Source organism: Pygocentrus nattereri, chromosome 21 (assembly GCF_015220715.1).
Source record: "Pygocentrus nattereri isolate fPygNat1 chromosome 21, fPygNat1.pri, whole genome shotgun sequence".
NCBI classification, from domain to species: Eukaryota; Metazoa; Chordata; class Actinopteri; order Characiformes; family Serrasalmidae; genus Pygocentrus; species Pygocentrus nattereri.
The window spans coordinates 22,688,052-22,701,796 of NC_051231.1; the positions used below are offsets into that span (position 1 = coordinate 22,688,052).

General features: G+C 43.0%; 1 protein-coding gene and 1 non-coding gene across 4 annotated transcripts in view; both read left to right on the plus strand.

Moving 5' to 3' along the window:
- The window catches only part of srgap2 (SLIT-ROBO Rho GTPase activating protein 2), a 135,182-nt gene that overhangs the window by 18,586 nt on the left and 102,851 nt on the right, over nucleotides 1–13,745 (plus strand). The window lies entirely within an intron of this gene.
- LOC119261956 lies at nucleotides 1,718–1,823 on the plus strand. Its single transcript, XR_005129304.1, has one exon. It is a non-coding gene; the product is annotated as a U6 spliceosomal RNA (small nuclear RNA).

The following is a 13,745-nucleotide window of genomic DNA, read 5'->3' on the forward strand; positions in this document are numbered from 1 at the left end:
GATGTATGTGCATGCCATGTATGCGTGCATCTGTGCAGTAGTACGGTACCTGTTGACATGGAACTAACGACTGAGTAGATAGCGTAGCCACCCCGCTCCACCATAAAGCCTTCCAGATTTAGCCTTTCCCTGGACTTGGTGAAAGAAAATCTTGATTTACAGTCTGCCATGTGCCTCTGATGATTTATGAACAGTCTGTTTCAGGATCAAACAGCTCCTGCTGTGACCCTGACACAGTTGCTCACACAGTGTTGTTAGATGCACTGAAAAATGTAGTTTGGCTGAGTAGATGGCTGAAATGATGTTAAATAGAGAGCAGAATGGTCATGAGCGATGCGTCTGTTCTTTTGCTGCTTTTTGTCATTGCTGGAGAGCCAGTAGTTTGAACTGACCCGTAGTCATTAAGCTCTTCTGGCCTTGTCAGCTCTAATGTTTCGCAGGACCCGACTAGGCCTCAGAAATGTTTATGATACTGTCTGTCAACGTGACTTCCTTTTCCTATTGCCTCAGATATGGACGGGTGGTCCAGATTTGGAGGTCCTCCTAGTCTTCCTCTCTTTTATCTGAAGAAATGTGCCGCCCACAAGTGCTAATATGGCCAGCAGTGAATGAAAGCTATTAAGGACTACCAGGATGACCTTCTTTTGAAGAAAAGTGCTCATTTAAGGGTTTGGTGAAGTCTTCATTTGCATATTGTTACAGCCTGGGCATGTGCCCAACATAATGTAAACATAAACAAAGATTTGCCTAACCTTGTATCATGGTTTACTGTTTTATCTTTAAAGATGTTTTGACTGTCAAGACATGTTCACAACATCTGCAGTAATGAACGAATCTGCATTAAAATAAAGCATAAAAATACTACTAGTACCTGTGATACCACCATTAAAAATAGCATTTTCTTTCCTTAATTGTATAATCATCATCAATATGTCACTTATATCATCATATAACCATGCCTAATGTGGTAACCTCCACTTTATAGTAGGTTTATATGGAGAGGAATTTGTGCCAAACTGAATTGCAGCCACTAAAGTGGAGAAATGTGAAACTGAATGCACACATGGCAGTACTTTTCCATAGTGACATGCAGAACACATGCCAAAGTGAAAAGCAAAAATGCTGAATTTGTGTCAGAATTGAATACAATCCACCTGGAAATGTGCTCTACTCACAACTATATTGCTTTCCACAGTACAAAACTTCAGACGCCATTAAAACAACATAATGAATCTTCTACTGTTCATTATAGCACATTTTATGCATGCCTCTTTTTTCTCATGTCCATTGCATTTTAATGATTTCACTGTCATAATAGCATTTCAGTGAGGCATGCCATGTGTTTAAAGTACTGCATTGTGGAGAGCAATATACCTGTGCCTTGATAAAAAATTTCAGTGATGTTGTTCAGCTCTAACAATTCTTTCAGCTTTTTGTTTTTAAAATGCAAATCCTCATGTGCTGTTTTTCAATAAAGAGGTCGGGCAATATTCCACATGTCACGATTTCATTTTTGCGCAGTAGTGACCACATTTTCCACTCCATAGGTTTATCAAACACCCACAATGAGAGTGCCAATTTCTGCTAACGTGTATATGATATTTTCTATTATGTGTTGGCTTTAAGCTAGTAATTGCTCCCCAACACTGAGTTAAATGCTACGCACAGACTCAACAAGCAAAGTTTGTAACAGACTTGAGCTACTTAGCTAGTACTTGTGCTCGCTACGGCAGCACATATACTAACATTGGATCGATACAGAGAAGATTAGCATGGCCCTGCGAAAGGATGACACACAAATCCGTGAAGCGCTCCATATTTTTTGGGGCAGTTGTGCGCTGGAGGTTAGGGAACTGGCCCTGTGACCGGAAGGTTGCCGGTTCGATCCCCAGGGCCGACAGTCCATGACTGAGGTGTCCTTGAGCAAGACACCTAACCCCCAACTGCTCCCCGGGCGCCGTGGATAGGGCTGCCCACCGCTCCGGGCAAGTGTGCTCACTGCCCCCTAGTGTGTGTGTTCACTAGTGTGTATGTGGTCTTTCACTTCACGGATGGGTTAAATGCAGAGGTGGAATTTCCCGTTTGTGGGATCAAAAAAGTATCACTTAGTACGGCCTGATAATTCTGTAGTTAGATAAGCATCTTAAATAAATAACCTTTTTTAAAAAAACCCACCTTAAATAAAGTTTGTATTCTGTCATGTATTTTACTTTCCATGCAGTTTGTTAAAGCAAACTGAGAGAATTCCATGAGAGAATTTTGCATTATTTTGGTCCTTTTCCAAGCCGGGTGGGGCATGAGCGTTACCCTTTTTGAGGGGGGAAAAGAGACTCTTTCTGCTCCTCCTTCTGCCGTGCTGTGGCTGTGAGCTTTGTGACTGTTTGCAAGCTCTGCTGAGAGGAGGGACCATATGCATATGATGTGATCAGAGCGTGACAGCGCAGTGGGGAGCTTGTGAAAGCAGAAGTGATCTGGTCACTGGAGAAACTGCACCTTGTTTGACTGAAATACACTAACAGTTCTGTAAAGTGTCCCTGACGACATTAGCGTGTGTGTTTCATATCGCAGTATTCCAAATACTGACACTTGTCTATCATGGGCTAAATGCAATATGACAAATTTCATGTGAGTGCTAGTATTGGTTTCTTTCTTATTGTGAGCCGAGCACAGCTTTGTTTAATTAAAAATAAAGCTGATGGAAAAAATGTTGGAATCCCCAGACAGTGATAAACCAAAACTCACTTCTATTGGCAGTGAAGGCTATAGGAATTTTGTGCGTGCTTGTGTGTGTTTGTGCGTGCTTGTGTGTGTTTGTGCGTGCTTGTGTATGTGTTTGTGCACTTGCTGAACGCTCTGTGCTGTCTCGCTCTGTGAAAGTGCTTCCTTTTCTCACGCACCCTTCAGCGATGTGGCGAGCGCATCAATAATTCAACAGGAGATCAATGGAGCACGGTGAGAGGAGCAAGGCGAATCTCTCTCTCTCTTTCTCTCTCTTTTTCTCTCTCCTCTTCTCTTCTCTGTATTCCCTGGCTAGTATAGGGAAACCCTAACCCAGTGCTCATTAGGGTGAGGCGGTGCCCCTGGGCTCCAATAATAAACATAACCGCTTGCTCCAGGGAGCACTAGAGCTTCGTGTTGATAGGTGGTGAAGCAGGGAGCTCTGACTTCTAAGGAGCTCTCTTGCAAAGAGGGAGGCCATGGAGGCTTTAGGAGGGGGTTGGTGGAACTGAGCTTGACACTCTGTTTGTATTGGCCAAACCTTGCCCTGCTCTAGGCCTCTCTGATAGCATACCCCCTGGCTCCCTCATCCAGGGGGGAATGTCCCTCACTTGCCCCAATCTTATTTGTACAGCTCAAAGGAGCCTTGTGGTCTCAGATGCCTCATCCTCCACTATCCTCCCAGCCATGAGAGGAAAGGGTGTGGTGGCAGACACTGGGCTCCACTATTGTCTTCCCACAATGATCCAGTCAACTGGCTGGGACGTTTACAGTCGAATAGCTGCATGTCAGCGCGAGCTGAAACTGTTTGGCTGTGCTTTGTGCAATCCGTGGCCTTTCCACCATCACAATGCAGTTCACTTTTTTTTTTTTTTTTTTAAAGGTCTTTGTGGTTCACTGTGTCAGGAGGCTCCCTGTGCTTACGTTAGCGCGGTCAGCACGCTGCCCAGATGAATACACACTGCCTCAATGCAACTCTTTCTCCGCGGGAGCCGGACGCACACGGTGGCTCTGTGGATACTCCACATTGTTTAAAAGTACCCATTTGAAGGGGGTGGTGGGGGAGGTTGGTGGGGATCCTGCCTCTGACCTCTGCTCCCTCTATACCCCCCAGCTGCCAGAGCTGCTTCCATGGCAACAGAGGGAAAAACGTTTGCACTGACAAATGCCTATTCATGCATCATTTGATCATGGGCCACAAGGACGAATGGTAGAAGAAGGACCAGGGGTCATGAGAGTCAGTGTACGGTGTCAGTCTTTTGCCGTTTGGGCTGCCAGGACAATATGAACTGTAGGATCATGGGCTGTGTGCATAAGATTTGTGTGGTATGTTGGCCATTGCACACTACACTGCACCCTTCCCCCTGCTTGCTGCAGTAGCAGAGGCTATGTCTGGCTCGCACTACAGGGTTTTAAAAATTCTAACTGATGTTGAAACATGACAGACCCCACAAAATGATTTTTTTTTTTTTTTACAGATTTTTCTGTCCTTGATAGTTGTTGGTCATTAAAGTCCCCACACTACACAATCTGTCTTGAATGAAACCCCACACACTTTCAGATTGTGCACATGAACAAGATTCCTGAGCAGCAGTTCTACTCTTGTGGGATTTCATGCAAACTAACATAACCTTAGATCTAAACCTGGTAGCTGTTAACACCACGAGAATCGCCATCCACCCCACACTATAGGATATTGAGTTGTAAATATTGAACATAATATGTACGATTTACGATCAGGGTGGCCCCGACTGGACTGGGAGTAGATGGAGGAGAAAAGATTGGATTATAGACACCCTCCATCACAGGATAATCTGGAAAGATCATTGTTTAAGATCACCCTGCTATCGGGAGACTTTTAGCAATTGTTGGGAAGAGCAAATTGGCCTAAAATCGGCCCCATTGTCCTATAGTGTGGCCTCATTTGGTATTCTGGCACCATTTCTCAGAAATGAACCCATATACATTAGACCAAATTCACACACATTGTAAAACTACTACTCACTCATCAGATCTCTTAAGTTTGAGCAAATGAACGTAATGATTGTTTGTGATTAGTGGAAGCATGCTTTTTTCAAATGGTGCGTAGCATTCTTCTTAAACAGTACAAACTTTGTGCAAGTGGGTCATTCTAAGCCTGATCAGGCTATAGTCACTTACCTATGTCACGGAGATGTTCCATATGGTTATAGAAATGTTAGGTAACAAAACGACTTTAATGTCTCTATTCTTGTTTTTTTTCAATAAATAGTTTCAGAATGTACTATGTAGTTTGGCGCAAAACATATAAATGCTGAAAGTTTTGTGAGACCTTTTGCACACCCATGCGAGTCAGTATGTTCCCTTAAATAATGGTGTGTAGCTGCCTCAAAATGTGGTTCTGTGCTGTTTTGTCACAATAGGTATCATTACAAACATAGCAGAAATCTTATGAAATGAAAATTATAGCAGAATCTTATTCCTCCTACAGTGTCAGTCTTTTGGAACACATTTAAAACCCTGTCATCTTATGATTTTCCAAGACTTCATGACCTAAATTTGATAATTTTTTGTTTTTTGCTAGGCATGATTTATAGAAAATGTTTTATTTAAATAAAAAGCAAAAAACTCTCTGATATTGGTTGGCTGTTTTGCCATTTTTCAGCCTGTGATTTGGGTTAGCTCGGAGGAGTACAAGGGTTTTCCGCTGTCTCGCTCTCCCTGAGCTAGCACAACTCAGCCACTCTTGCAAAATGTCCCCTGCGGATCCGGTATCCTGCTTTCATGGTGCTGGGACCCATAATCCTACTCTGGTCTCGTTGAGCGATGAGAAAGCATCTCGAAATTGACTTGGCTGGGATTCGGGTACGTATAAGGTCTCCTGCTTCCTTTGATCTCATGGTAATTGGCACTTGAGAGCTGCAGAGGTCAAACGGGACATAGGGATCAGCTCATCCTTCTGTACGACTGGAAGCTTCAGGCAGACAGAACTCACTGTGGAGGCGTTTTTCTAGCCTTCTACCTTCCAGCCACTGTGCAAGCCAAGCTTCTAAGCTTCTCCAGTGGGAGCTTATGAAGTTTAGAGCCTATCTCAGGGGATCTTTTAAGCATCTTTACAAGCAGCTAAGTACTTGCCTCTGGAAAAATAATGCTCCCAACAAACAGAACGTTGTTCAGTCGATCAGAGTCCTGCGTTGATCCATGCTGACTTTGAGTGAGGCTGACATTACCCACCCTCCACACAGTGTCCTCGGCATTCCAAATCCCTCTATTAACCCAGTAGTTATTCACGAGTAAACCTATCAGCATTAATGTAATTGCAGCTAATCACTGCTTTGTGGCATTCCAAATGACCCTTTGTCGTCATAAAAAAGACTCTGGAGCTTGGTCAAGAGTGCTTGGCGCTTGTAAATCTGTTGCCCTTTTCAAAAGATAGTACAGGATTCTAACGTGTCATTTTCCACAGCTTAAAGATGCAGCTCCAGATATACCTCAGTAATCCTGTGTTAATTCTTTCTGAACACAAACGCCCTGAAGTAGGAACCCTGAAGCAGGTCTCTAGTTGTCTGAAAGCAGAGGCGTTTATATTCATTTGTCTGTCAAAACACAGAACTTTCTCATTCTGAAATGTTTATGCCAAGTAGCTATTGGCTATATTTGTTATCTGTAATCTGTAATCTATCAAATTTTTTACATAAATGTGTTAAACTATGCCTGCAAAAGCTCACCTTGTGTCACTCCGCTTTGACTGAAATGCCACATGTGTGTCTGATACAATGCACTCAGTCTCTAGTGAAAGTAGCTGAGATACAGATGACTTAGAACGATGAGGTCAGAGGCATCGGGTGACACGATACGATTACAATGCCGCAGTCACCTCATTCGAAACATGGACAACACATAGTTTGTTGTGGAGGTGCTGAATTGACAGTGAAGTAAAGGATGACGTGCTCAGTATATATTTGGACTTGTAACCTCAATAAAGTATCGTATATCTGGACTTGTGAAGGATGAAGTTTTGTGATGCCTTTGTACTGAGAGTTCCTGTCAAGCATATGTCACTGTGTGTTGTTGGAGAGTGGCTTCAGTCTGCATGCTTCAGTGTGGTTTGCATAATTGGAACCACAACCAGGTTTCTAAGGAACAGATCCTGCAAAACATCATCAGAGGTTCATCATCTGCAGCTGAAGCTGAAGTAATGTAGTGGGGCCTCTGCATACTCTGCCCACTAGAAGGTTCTTCTGCTGGGCTCCTGAGAGGCACAGTCTTCTAAACATTGGCCCTCTGGAGATTGCAAGTTGAGTCTCTGGTGATGCTAAAGCCTTGCCTCTATCTGGTTGTGCACAATGCCAGGTATCAGAAGATGCTGCATTAGTGTTAGTTTGATGCAATGACTGGCTTCACATGAGGCCTTCACCCTCCTAGTACTGGTAGAATTGATTGGGGTAGACCTAGCCAGTGAGTGGAATTAGACTTGACTTAATTGAGGAGAAATCTGGGGGAAAATGACAAAAAAAAACCCAGCTGTGCTAATACTTTGGATGCGCTGAGCTTCATGTTCATTAAAATATCTACCTTGATATGATGAGAAGATTTTATCTAAATAATGATTTGATAGTTTTCATTTTGAAACTGTGGTTTGAAGCACAACTTGAAAATATTTTGCCCTGAAGGTGGTTTAAATTACCTGAAAGGTTTGAGAGCTGATACTACATCATAATACAATGAGTAGGGACTTATTAAGGTAGGAGTTTTGTCAGTTGCTGTGAGTCAAAGATAAATCACATGAAATAAATAGCCATCTTTCTGAAAACTGACAAAGAAAAGCTAGTAGTTGCCAACCTTTTGGAAGCCATATAATGTTGGGCTGCTTTAGGTAAATTTCAAATGCATTCTCTGCAATTCCTTACAGTTTCTTGCAACATCGTACCCTGTTGGACTCCTGAGCTGCAAATTAGAGTGCATAGCTTTTTCTGCGGTCAGTATTGAGGTGCTGGATGATGACATGTGCCTACCAGGATGAAAAGATGCAATGGCAAGACTCCTTTGCATCAGAAGAAGGTATGGTTAATGTCAGCCTAACTCTGGAGATTTTGCAGTCCCAGCCTATCTGGACCTGCTGGACACGCCGACCCTGATGATAGCTGAACACATGGGGTTCAGTCAGGCATGTAGGCAGACAGGAAGGCAGATGGTTATTACTTTGACTCTCACATTAGATCTGGGGACATTGCACTGTGACATTGCATCATTTTTAGCATAATCTCTTCTTGCTGTTTTCATTCACAATAGAGCAGGTTAAGAATTTGCTCAGGTGTTCTTAAGAGCTGCTATCATACTCAATAAGCATGTTCATTCAGTTTAATATAGTCAAGGTTTCAGGTTGATATTACCTTATTCATCATACTATCTAATGCTTTGGTTCTGTATAGTTTCAAGTTTCAATATCAAGTGTCATAATTTGTTTTAGAGCCTTTTTTTTCTTACTATAAAATTTTGGCAAGTGTTGGTCTATGCGGCAGTATTATAGAGCACCTGCAGTCACCTTATGCTCTTTCTCATTAAACAAATTGGAACAGACATTGCTTAGAACAATCTCTCTCTCTCTCTCTCTCTCTCTCTCTCTCTCTCTCTCTCTCTCTCTCTCTCTCTCTCTAAGCCTGGGGTTGCAGGAGCTAGAATGGCACAAGCTGTTCCTCAGAAAATTAGAGGGACCTAAGGAGGTGAAGAATGCGTGTAAATCTCAATGCATCTCCTGTAATTGGTTGCAATACACTACAAAATTCATTGCTCAGACCACAGAGTAATGGAGAGAAGTTTCTCCAGATAAGTCATAGTTATGTACAGCTAGATTTTTATGAAAAAGCATGTTTTTCTTCTCATTCTCTTTCTTTCATTGTTCTCTTCCCTTTGCCCTGAGATGTTTTTCTTGCAATAGCATTCCTTTTTTTCAGTGCGCTGGGGTGTATTTTTGCTGAGGTGTTGTAATCTATCCTTCCTGGCTTCCAGGGAGCACAAGTTGGCCCACTTTCTTGTTGAATGAATACACAGAGACTGCAGTGCGGGGTTTGCATGGTCTAGGATGGCTATAGAAATGTGTCCATAATGCATATCGTCAAAGCAGGTCATTGGTGGCTAATAGGAAAAAAAGTCCTCTATGCCTATGACCGCACTAATTCACTGGGCAAAGTGTCATGCACCTATTTCATTGCTCTTTGTTTCCATGTTAGCACAGACCGCATCCCTCTCCTCTGCAGCAACCTTTAGCTGCATGGTTGAGCTATGTCCTCTCCCGGAGCTGCTTCTCCCTGCTGATTGCAGGCTGTGGGAGCCCTCGGCACTCTTCCAAATGGAGGTCGTATTTCATCGTGGCCGGCGTGTCGCAGGCGCCGCCCTGCTCCTGAAAACGAGTTGCTACAGCAAAACCTGCTGCTGCTGCTGCCGAGCTAAGTGACTAAATCACTCCTGCACACTTGTGCTGCAGTCCGCCGCAATGAGTTATGCCACCTGAGAGCAGAAGCTGGTGCCGCGGATGCCAGCTGATTAAGAGGTTGCAGTGACTGGAGCAGCTAATTCTGAATCAGCTTTTCTCTTTATGCCTCCTTTCTTGTCACATTCTCCTTTGGTGTCAAAGGGACTTTATTAAACACTGTCAGGTCTGCACATCACATAAGATATAAGAAGATAAAATCCCTTTCTTGCTCCTCGTACAATGTAGCCCCTGTGTATTGTTCTTCTATGTAGTACAAACGAGAATTGATGAAACAGTGTGATTTGATAAGGTGCGGGAATCTTGCTGGATGAGAAATGTGTTGTGTAGATAAGAAGGGAGTAGCTAAGTACTTTCTGAAGGGGCTGGGCACGAGGGCCCCTGCTATATCTTCTGTGAGTTTATGATTATTCAGAAGCCAAACGTTTTGCGGAGGATTGGGCCAGTCAGCAGTCTTGCTCCCGTGGGTCAGGGGAGTAGAATGGCACTTGTTGAAAAGAGCTCCACATGTTCTTGGCAGCTCGGGCACTCCAGAATGGGCGCTCCTCTCTGGGCTGGTCGGCCCGTACAATGCCGGCCTGTGTTCAGGGGCAGGCAGGGGTCTAAAGTTTTACAGGAGTTATAATGTCAGCCTTGTCTGAGCAGAGGAAACGACTCTCCATACTGAATGAGTTATGGTATGCGGGGCCAACGCCGCACAATTTCTCTCTCGCTGCCAAAATTTGGGCTTTTGCGCTGCTGCTACTAGCACTCATTTTATTTTTAACATCAAACGTAGCTACCAGAGTTACTGTTGGTAGTATTGACAGCAAAATCATAATTTGATATATATCACAATACAAGCATAATGATATGATATGATGCATTAAAACAACACCGAACCACAACGAGGCATATAATTGACTGGCTACCAGTCTAGTGCCTGGATGTACAAGTCCTAAAGTTTGTGTTGTTAAGGTGTTGTTGGCACGTGCTTATTTGATAAATATTCCTCTCTCAGATGTAAATGCGTTAGCTGTTTAGATTGAGAAATAGAATAAAAGCTGCTGCTAGAGAAGTGTTACTAATGCCGTTCTTCCCAAAGTGGACTATTCCTGTCCATTTCAAGTTGGAAAACGATACATTTCACACTCTAGCACTTCCACAGCAGCGGCACTGACCTAATCTGATATGTCAGTGCAGTCAGTTGTGCTAAGGACTTATCAGTGAAACCTTTAGCTTTCCAGTGTTCAGACAGGTACAGCCAGTTCTTTTGCTGGACAGGACTTGTGTTGCCGTGTTTTGGCTCAGAGAAAGCTTATCTTGCTGGCGCGTGGTATCTGGTACAGTTACAGATCACAGTAGAGGCATTTAACAGTTCTAACATCTAGTAGATTATATAGAAGTAGACATTGATCATACTTTTTAGGTAATGTCCTCTACTGTAATAGATTGTTTGGTCATTTAGAAGTAAGACCGGGCTGTAATCCACAAGCCTGAGTGCTGCTGTGATTTGAATATCAGCACCATGGTGAATTTTAGGCCTATATGTATGAGCTAGCTATAGCCACATTGTCTGCATTCACATTACAAGCCCTAGTTCCCAATTCTGATTCTTTGCTTGATGGTTCACGTTCGTGTAAGTGACTCCCGTCTGTTTTTATTGTGAATGAAACTGCATTCTTAAATGACCCACATTCTAATCACTAATGAAACCATATGACTGACCCACTCGCGAACAACAGCAACAAATGAGCAAACTACCACCACAAGTTTTCATAGTAGTGATTAACAGCTCTGAACAACTCTCAACTGTTCATGATCAGGAGAGAATGTAAATAAAGATCAGATGTCTTAAAGTTTCAGCAGCGTTTACTGGCAGAAACCGCAAGTTAACTGCTTTTGCCACACTGCCAACAAAGGATGAAGACCGTAATGTGCACATGCGCAGCTGGGAAGAAAAAATACAGAGTTCCGATCTGACCGTTCTCATTAAGGTCACATGGCCAGCAAATCGGATATATCACATATATAGCCATTTCATCTCAAAGGAGATTACTTTGGCATGTACATAGATACAGGGATATTGCTGTTCTGTTGAGTTTGCTGGAAAATTTTGAGGATGTTCTTAAAAGCCAGAAATTAATCCAAATACCTTTCTGCAGGTGGAAGTATGGTAGATTGAGTTCATGGCCCAATAATCTTTGAGTCTTTAGCACTGCAGTTTCGTTTGTCCTCTTTCAGCCTTTGCTTTTGGATTGCAGCAGTTTCTAGTCTGGGGGCTTTTCTTTGTCACATCTTTATGTTCTTTCGCTCATATCAGATTCAGCTGGTCAGGCCACTGGGCTCATGTTCCAGTTTCGCCTGAGCTAGTTTTGATAATGCCTTAAATGCACACAATCCCAGTGTTTGCTGTAAGTGCCTCAGGCACAGACGGTCCATTTCTTGTCATTCACCAAACAAATCGCTTCTCTGACCCCAAGCTCTACATCTTTACTATTAGTTCACATACAATGTTAGGCACTGAGGGGGTGCTGACTTCATTGGAGGTTCGTATTACGTTTTGGAAACGTTCTGGGATTGTTGTTAACCGCCTGAAACTATACCTGGTTTAAGAGGCTTGTAGGATGGCTTTGTTGCATTGACCATAGGCTATCAGGTTCCCATACTCTTCAGCAATCACTTAGAAACAAACAGAGAGCCAAATTGAGTTTTCATTGATCGACTGAAGCGCTGGTTAATCTTGTTGTGGTTGTGAGTTATAAACATAGGCAATGTATGCTGCCCTCACATACATCTTTTATGAAGCTGGTTATGTTCCTTAAGTCTCCTATTTAGCACATTTGAGGCAGTGCCAAAGCTCTTGTGATGGGTTAAAATAGGATTTGGGCCAGGAAACCAGTCTTAGGTCAGTGTAAAACCAGAAATCTCTTTTTGGCTCCTCAGTTGCACTTTAAAAACAGCTGTTAACACGTGTCAAACATTCCTCTCTGTGGTTGGGCTGTGTGTAACAAAGACAGATAGCATTGATAACGTCAGTAACTGCTACGATGGGAGTTGCTAATGATGAGTTTGATCTACTTGTGCAGTTGTGCTTGTCCAGAATGGAATTTTAAAGGCCTAATGTCAAAGTCTGGTCTTAAATCAGAGCTAGGGAGTGGCGCATTCAAGATGAATGAACTCAAGGTCAAAATAGAATGTTTTTAGGTTGATTTAAAGCACAGCTTACTTCAGTCATTCCTTGTGAGTTGCTGTTATCTCCTGTGATAACAAAAGTATGGTGCAATTTGGTGCTATTTATAGGGATGCAGCGATATGGGAATTGAGGGCTGATGTTTTCCATGTATGTATTTTCCAATTCATTAACATTTGTAAAATGTAGAAGCTGGGTTTGCATGTACCTGCATTAGAGAAAGACAGTGTAAGACAGTGTTTATTTGCTAGTTAAACCCTCCCTTCTGTGAGGAAAAAGAGCAAACCTGATCTCGGATCAGCGCACAAAGGGCGACTGGTAGACTGTACACTGGCAGACAAGGAGGGCTTGTGGCTGAGACGGCGTGATATGATTATGCAGATGAGCGAGACTGGGGGCGTTCATGGCTGTCTGTAGTTGGCTGTATCTGCATCATCTCAAGGCTGGAGCTGTGGAGGCTGAGTGTTTTTGCATGCAGAACTGTACTTTCTCTCTTTTCTTCTCTATCTGTTGTTCCCATCACCTCCTCACCCAGCCTATCCCAACGAGGTCTGACGGCATCAAGATGATCTTGATTTTGTGTAAGGTTTGATTTAGGTTTTGTTCCTCAGCAAGTTGCCCAATCACAAGAGGGTGAGGTGGACGTATGGATGAAGTAGACTGTATCTAGATTAAGGTATTTTGAGTAGTGCTGTGCATATTCCCCCAAATATCAAATGTAATGAGAAGAACAGATGATAAATGTAAATATGTCTATAGGAGTTCTTCTCAGAAATGTATGATTGTATTGTTTTTTTGTTGAATAACTAAACTTGTTGGTATGGCTGTGGGTGGGGAAATGACCGTGTCCAGAGCAAAGTGGTCCAAAGGCATATAAACTACGTGTTGCACTATTGTGCAACTCGGTTTTCCCAAGGTTGGGCGGTCTGTGAATGTGAAAAAACTTTGTCTGATGGTTTGTTAAAAGGTCAGAAAGAAATGCCAAAGCCCACTCAGCCCACCTCTACATTTTTTTGGTGGCTAAAATATGAAATGTAGCCATGGGCCAACAGGTAATAGGCAATGTCCACCCCGTTCTCCTTTTTCTTCTGTCTCTCTTCATCTTTTCTCCTTTCACATTTTACCAATTTTTTTCACCCAAATTCATATTCCTCCCCTTAGTTAAGACTCCTCCAATAACGCAATATCACCAGCACTAGGAGGGTGAAGGCAAATCCCTGCTTCCTCTGAGTTATGTGAAGTCCGCCTCTGCGTGTTTTCGACCTGCCGCTAACATAACATCTTTGGACAGCCGAACACACTTGGAGGAGAACACTAAGCTCCAATTCAGATATACCAACTAATAAACACCTGCGCTGGCTGGCATTGCACTTAGTGATGGGGAGA